This window comes from Cajanus cajan, chromosome 11, assembly GCF_000230855.2.
Source record: "Cajanus cajan strain Asha chromosome 11, NIPB_CcT2T_4, whole genome shotgun sequence".
Taxonomy (NCBI): domain Eukaryota; kingdom Viridiplantae; phylum Streptophyta; class Magnoliopsida; order Fabales; family Fabaceae; genus Cajanus; species Cajanus cajan.
This window is the reverse complement of record NC_138527.1, coordinates 14,772,299-14,779,672: the sequence shown is the minus strand read 5'-3', so window position 1 is coordinate 14,779,672 and position 7,374 is coordinate 14,772,299. Positions and strand designations below refer to the sequence as shown.

The following is a 7,374-nucleotide window of genomic DNA, read 5'->3' as shown; positions in this document are numbered from 1 at the left end:
AGCTATTGAAGGCAAGACTAAAGAAATGTGATAAGACTCTACCACAAATTATTCATTTTTACGCGTATTTAGGTGTCCAACTTATGCTAATGTAAATGAAGAAAAGTTTGAACCAAGGGCTAATAAATGCATATTTTTAGGTTATCAAGATGTAAAAAGGTACAGGTTATGCAGGATCTTCAAGAATCAAAACTCTTGATTACTTTTGATGAGAAAATCTTGCTCAACCCAATATCACATGAGGATCATGATAATAAAGTTGAATTTTTATGATGCTAGCAAAAAGATGAAACTTGAAACTAAAGCTTTCAAAACAAAAATCAGAAGAGACACAAGATGAAGTAGTGATAACAATCTGTGTATATATATTGGCTGGAGATAGGCTAAGAAGACAAACTAAACCACCTCAAAGGTATGAGGATTCTATTGCTTTTGCACTTACTATTGCAAAAAAAAAACATTGATGAGTAGGGACATAGTTCATTCCATTAGACAATTAATTGCGATGAAGCATCACAATGGATTGGTGTCATGAAAAAATAACTTGAATCCCTCCACAAGAATCAAACTTGAGAAATTGTTTATGAAACCAATTGATCCAAAGATTGTAGATTGCAATTGCATATTCAAGAAGAAAGATGAAGTAAGGTTCAATTAATTTATGCTCTTTAGTATGAGATAATTGTGTTCCATAATAATATTTATCAAAAAAAATTACTCACCATGTTTCAAATAAATAATATTATCTCACTTCAAAATTTTAAAAATATAACAAATTTTAATCACATTTTTTTTTATCTCAATTGATAACAAGTGCAAAAGAGGGTGAACAACGAACGCTGTTAAAAGAAAAAGACATAAAAAAATGTATTTTTTATTATATATTATTTAAAAAATTCCAAATAATAATATATCTCCCTAATTTTCTTATCCCTACCAAATTATATTTTAAAAAAACTATTCATAAATAATAAAATTATATAAAAATAACGAAAGTCAAACATGTTAAAAATTTAAAAATAATCCCAACATAAAAATGTTATTATTGTGTGCTTTGTCTTGGATATTATCCTCTTATTCAAATTGACTAAATACTTGTAATGACTTTGTAAAATCTATATTCTTACTTGTTACTTGTAACTGCGAATATTTAATAATCTTTTTATTTCTCTTCCGTAATAAAAACAAATCAGAAGAAAAAAAAAAGACGAGGGATAAAATATTATTAATATCTACGCTCCAAGTCCAACTCATTGAGTTACAAATAAAAAATATATATCGTTCTGTAAGATATGGATACCATATTTCCTATTAATAATTGAATAATTAAACTTCAAATTTCTATATTAAAAAGTCATTATTAATTTAAAACGAAAATCAATATCATATAAGATCTACAAAGGCATAAATAATTACTGTATATAATAATCATAAGCACGATAGGACATTGAAGCATCACCCTCCAAAAGTTCTAATAAATTCGACTAACTCCAATTTTTCACTTCTCTTAAAAGAAAATATCTTTTTCTTAACATAATCAAAATTAGAGTCACGTAATTCACAAGTAATGAAGTATTTCACTGTCTCCAACACTAGAGCTTTTTTTAACACATATTTAACGAAACGCCTCTCATGCTCATCACCGTTAAGTCTTCCAAAATGCACCACTTGAAGGTTAGATTCAAAACAAGAAGGCACCAGGGATCCAAAACCTCTTCCTTAAATTGAATTAGCACCTGATAATCAGTCAAAGATAAATAATTATAACAATGAAAAGAAAAAACCAACTTCGTGATAATTTTGTTAATATTAGAAGGCATAAAACCAATTTCGTGATAATTTTGTTAATATTAGAAGGCATATCTATAGTTCCAATCAATCGATTACTAACCTTTAAAATAAGAGTCAGAAATGGTGTGCACATAAGGAACATCAACAAAATTTCTCCAGCAACATTCCCTAGCTCCAAATGCCTCAACATTTCAAATTTAAGAGAATCAGCCACGATAGAATCTTTCACTACTTCAAGAATCTGCAAGACCGAAAAAATTGTTAGTAACTTGGCAATCACATACATTAACACATCATAATTAACAAGATAGAACACCTAATACACCAAAAAAACCAGAAATTAAGAATATAATTAGATATAATTAGATATAACTTAGAAGCACTTCAGAACTTCTCTACATAAAAAGAAGAGAGAATATTTTCATGTAGATAAATTCTCAAAAAGCATTTCTAAACTTATGAGACTCTAAATTTTATGATCATTTGTCAATATTTAACTAAATAATAAAAATCAAAGAAGCATACCTCCGAGCGTTGAAACTTTAAACACTGCATATTACTGTAGAACTTTTTGAGAAGCTTATAAGCAAGGAATGCGGTTTCTTCATTATTCTCACCGTTAAACTTGAGTGGAAAAATATTAACAGAAGCAATATGTGCAGATGAATATCTAACTCTAAAGTAAACATTCCTGGTAACATTTAACTTCCATAAGTGAATTGTGTAAGACGCGAGGCACGAAACTTGAACTTAGTACGTGACACAGTCAATGTTGACCAACTTGGATGTCTCACTGAAAGCACTTCAAGTAGAGGAACTTCAAACGTGACACTCTTAACATTAACCCAGGTGCAGTCTTCTGCCTCGTAAGTTCTGTGAACTGGGAAGTTAAGGATCAACTTTTGCGACCGATTAGAAGGGTCACTAATAAGCGTGATTCCAAAAAACTTGAGAACGGTGAGGGATGAAAGGCAAAGAGAGGTGGAAATTCTGATAGAACTTGAGCGTTTTCCATTACAAATTTGATGAAACGTAGTTCTTGCTCATTACCATCAAAATGTCCAAGTTTTAGCACTTGAAGGTTAGATATAAAACAAAATGGCACGTTATCAGGGTTCGAGAACTCTTCGTCAAATTCAACTACCTGGTGTTCAACAAAAATAATTAGTTAAATTGTATCACAAGGAATAAAATAACATAACACACATAAATTAAACAATTAAAATTATAATTAAAAAAACAAAACAGTAGTTATCACAAGTTTCTTTTGGGAGGATATAGTTAACCATTTATATATAATATATTAATTTTCTTAATGTATTAAACATGGCTCACGCATTATTTTAAAGTTATCGAGTAAAGACAAATTTGAGATCACATAATTAATCACTATACCAAATTTTATGTATTATGTGATCTAAACTAATTTTTTTTCTTGACCAGTCAAAATTACAATAAAAAATAATAGTTTTTTTAATGTTAATTTATACATTAGGATCTTATAAATACTAATCCAACACTTTCTACTACGCCGAACCTAGTGTATCGATTTGCTACATTCAATCAATATTACCAACCTTAAAAATTACAAGGGTCTCAAGAAATGGTGACTTTTGAAGAAAGTCCAACAAAACTTCACCAGTAACTGTTGGGAGGAAACTTTAAAGGCTAGAAGGAAGTGTTTAAGATTGGGAGAGGTAGGAAGATTTTGAGAGAAGGAAAGGCTTGTTGTATTGAATGCTTCTAAACTTTTTTTGGCTTACAACCAAATGATACAACCATCCCCTACTTATACTAGTGGCACCTCCTTAACCAATGGTTAATCTTGCCACCACAACATTCATCTAAGGGCTATAATTCATTCTCTAGAACTTTCTAAAACATTCCTATAATTATAAAATTTTCTAAACTTATCTAGAAACATCTTATGGATAAACATCTATAGATATTTTGTACATCATTCTAGAATCTTTTAGATAGGATTTTCTAGAATTATATTTGGGCCTTTGCTAATATTGGACTTTTATCTTTTAAGCCCAACATACAAAATCAATTTATATTCCAACACCCCCTCTTAAACTTGATTTTGTACTCCAAGCAAACTTCTCAACTTCATAAAGACTTCTTTCTTCAGCGGTTTGGTGAAGATATCTGCTACCTGATCATGCGTCTTCACATATTCCATTTGCACATCCTTGTTGCTGATGCATTCTCTAATGTAATGGTAACGGGTGTGGATGTGCTTACTTCGATCATGGAAGACTGGGTTTTTTGCTAATGCTATTGTCGACTTGTTGTCCACGTAAATCTTTGTTGGCTCCACTTGTGGCAAGCTTAACTCCTTCAATAGGTTGCGTAGCCAAATAGCATGGCAAACGCATGAAGTTGCAACTACATACTCTGCATCACATGTAGACAAAGTGACAACAGGCTGCTTCTTGGACATCCAAGTAAAGGCTGTGTCTCCCATGTAGAACACAAATCCACTTGTGCTCTTTCGGTCATCCATATCTCCACTCCAATCGCTATCACTATATCCAACAAGCTTGTAATCGTTAGAATTTGAGTAGTATAAGCCAAACCTTGTCGTACCTTTGATATATCGAAGAATCCTCTTCGCAGTCTTGAGAAGAGTAGTTGTTGGAGCTTCCATGTACCGACTCACGACTCCAACGGCATAGAGAATGTCTGGTCTTGTACAAGTTAAATAGCGCAGACTTCCAACAAGACTTTTATAGAGGGTTGGATCCACCTTTTCTCCCTCTTCATCCTTACTGAACTTGATGCCGCATTCCATAGGAGTGCCAACTAGATTAGCATCATCCAGTTTGAACTTCTTGAGGAGGTCTTTAGCATAGCTTTCTTGAGTAATAAAAATTCCTTCGTTTCCTTGCTTTACTTCAATTCCGAGATAATATGCCATAAGCCCCATGTCGGTCATTTCAAATTCCTTGGTCATATCCTTCTTGAATTCCTCAAACATGCTTGGATTGTTCCTTGTAAAGATCAAGTCATCGACATATAAGCATACAATCAAAATATCTTTACCTTGAGCTTTGATATAGAGTGCATGCTCATATGGACACTTGATGAAATTCACTTCTTTGAAGTACTTGTCAATCCGAACATTCCAAGCTCTCGGAGCTTGTTTCAATCCATAAAGAGCCTTCTTTAATCTCAAGACTTTATCTTCTTCTTCTTTAACTTCATATCCTTGTGGTTGCTCAATGTAGACTTCTTCTTCAAGAACTCCATTTAAGAAGGCAGATTTGACATCCATTTGATGTATCTTCCAATTATTCTGAGCTGCTAATGATATAATAAGTCTAATAGTTTCTAGTCGAGCAACAGGAGCAAATACCTCGTCATAGTCGATGCCAGCCCTTTGACTGTAGCCCTTCGCTATCAATCTTGCTTTGTATCTCTGAACTTCTCCTTTGGAGTCCTTCTTTGCTTTGTAGACCCACGTGACACCAATTGCTGTGTGTTCTTTTGGAAGCGAGACTAGCTCCCAAGTATCATTCTTCTTTATTGCCTCGATCTCTTCATCCATTGCATTTCTCTAACTCTTCTTTTCAATTGCTTCTTGGAAGTTCATGGGCTCAGTCTGCAAATAGACAGAATAAGGTAACATTGTCTAGATTTTCGGTTGCCTCATATATTTCTTGGAGACTTCGAAAACGTGGCATTCTTTCACTTAAGCTTTCATAATCTTGAAGGGTTGTATTTGGTGAAGTGGGTGGAGTAGTAGGTGTCTCTTGCGGTTGTTGTTGTTGTTCCACGTCATCTTCTTCAGCGCACGGGAAGAAGGTATGATCCTCACAATTTGTCGACCAATCCCATTCTCCTTCTTCATCAAACATTACATTCTGACTGATGATTGTTTTCTTTGAATCAGGATTATAGAGTTTATACCCTTTGGAGTTGGCGTCGTAACCAATGAAGATGTATTTTTCACTTTTGTCATTAAGTTTACTTCGTTTCTCATCTGGCACATGCACATGAGCTATGCTTCCAAAGACTCTAAGATGAGAAATACCTGGTTTTCTACCGCTCCATGCTTCTTGTGGTGTTTTTCCACTAACGCTTCTTGTTGGAGAGCGGTTGGTTAGATAGACTGCACATGCAACAGCTTCAGCCCAAAACTCCTTTGGAAGTCTCTTACTTTTAAGCATGCTTCTTGCCATCTCCAAGATTGTTCTATTCTTCCTTTCAGCCACTCCGTTTTGTTGAGGCGATCTTGGCACTGTCAATTGTCGTCTAATTCCATTGTCTTCACAATACTTCTGAAACTCTTTTGATGTGAACTCTCCTCTACGATCGGATCTCAAAGCTTTGATCAGAAGACCACTTTCATTCTCAACATGGGTTTTAAACTTCTTGAAGTTCTCGAATACTTTTGATTTTTCTTTTAAGAAATATACCCATGTTTTTCTTGAAAAATCATCAATGAAGAGAAGGAAATAATTACTCTTACCAAGTGATCTTGGCTTGATTGGTCCGCACACATCTGTGTGTATGAGTTCTAATGGCTTTTGAGCTCTTGAGTCTGACTCCCTTGGAAAACTCAATCGAAATTGTTTTCCAAGTAGACATCCTTCACAGACTTGGTTGGGGTGAGTAATACAAGGCACCCCTCTCACCATTGCCTTCTTGGAGAGCAACTCTAATCCTTTAAAATTAAGATGGCCAAATCGAAGATGCCAAAGCCACGATTGGTCTTTGTAGCACATCTTGAGACATTGTGGGCCATCACTTTGAATGTTGAGCACGAACATTCTATTTCTCGTCATTGGCACCTTTGCAATGAATCTACTTGTGTTATCTCTTATAGAAAGGTTATTATTCTTAGTTGAATATCATAACCTTTCTCTAAGAGTTGTCCTAAGCTCAAGATGTTGCTCTTCATGCTTGGCACATAATATACGTTGGAAATAAATTGATGTTCTCCATTCTTTAGTCGGATGAGGACATTACCTTTTCCTTCCACCGCCACCTTTGATTCATCTCCAAAAGCCACGTTTCCCTTTATTGATTCGTCAAGCTCTACGAACATGCTTCTTTTCCCACACATATGGTTACTTGCTCCACTGTCAAGGTACCACTGATTATCCTCGTCTTTATCTTGGCCCTTGTAAGCCAATAACAAGGTACCATCTTCTTGACACCTTTCTTCAGCATAATTGGCTTTCTCTTCGACTTTATTTTTGTTAGGGGCTCTACATTCAGAAGCATAATGTCCAAACTTATCACAATTGTAACACTTGATTCGTGACTTGTCATACCTTGAATTCGGATTTCCTCTCCCACGACCTCTGTTAGAGCTTTCTCTTCTCTGGTTATTATTGTTAGGCCTTCGTCCTTGTCCATGTCCATATGCACGCCGTCGTCCTTGTTCTTGACTATAAATTCGCCTTGATTGGTTGTGTGCATTTTCTTCTTTTCTTGAATCAACATGTGCCTTGAAGACTTGCTTCATGATCTCTTTCTTCTTCTTTTTCTTTTCTTCATAAGCTTGCAACGAACCAAAAAGTTGCTCTATTGACATGGCCTCCAAGTCTTTTGTTTCTTCGGTAATGGTGA

General features: G+C 34.5%; 1 long non-coding RNA gene across 1 annotated transcript; it reads right to left on the bottom strand.

Annotated features, from left to right (window-relative positions):
- Positions 1–723: 723 nt before the first annotated feature.
- Positions 724–4,450, bottom strand: LOC145953166 (uncharacterized). Its single transcript, XR_014430721.1, has 4 exons — positions 3,369–4,450; positions 2,317–2,935; positions 1,892–2,032; positions 724–1,736 (listed from the first exon to the last, which is right to left on the bottom strand). It is a non-coding gene; the product is annotated as an uncharacterized LOC145953166 (long non-coding RNA).
- Between the last annotated feature and the right edge of the window lie 2,924 nt (positions 4,451–7,374).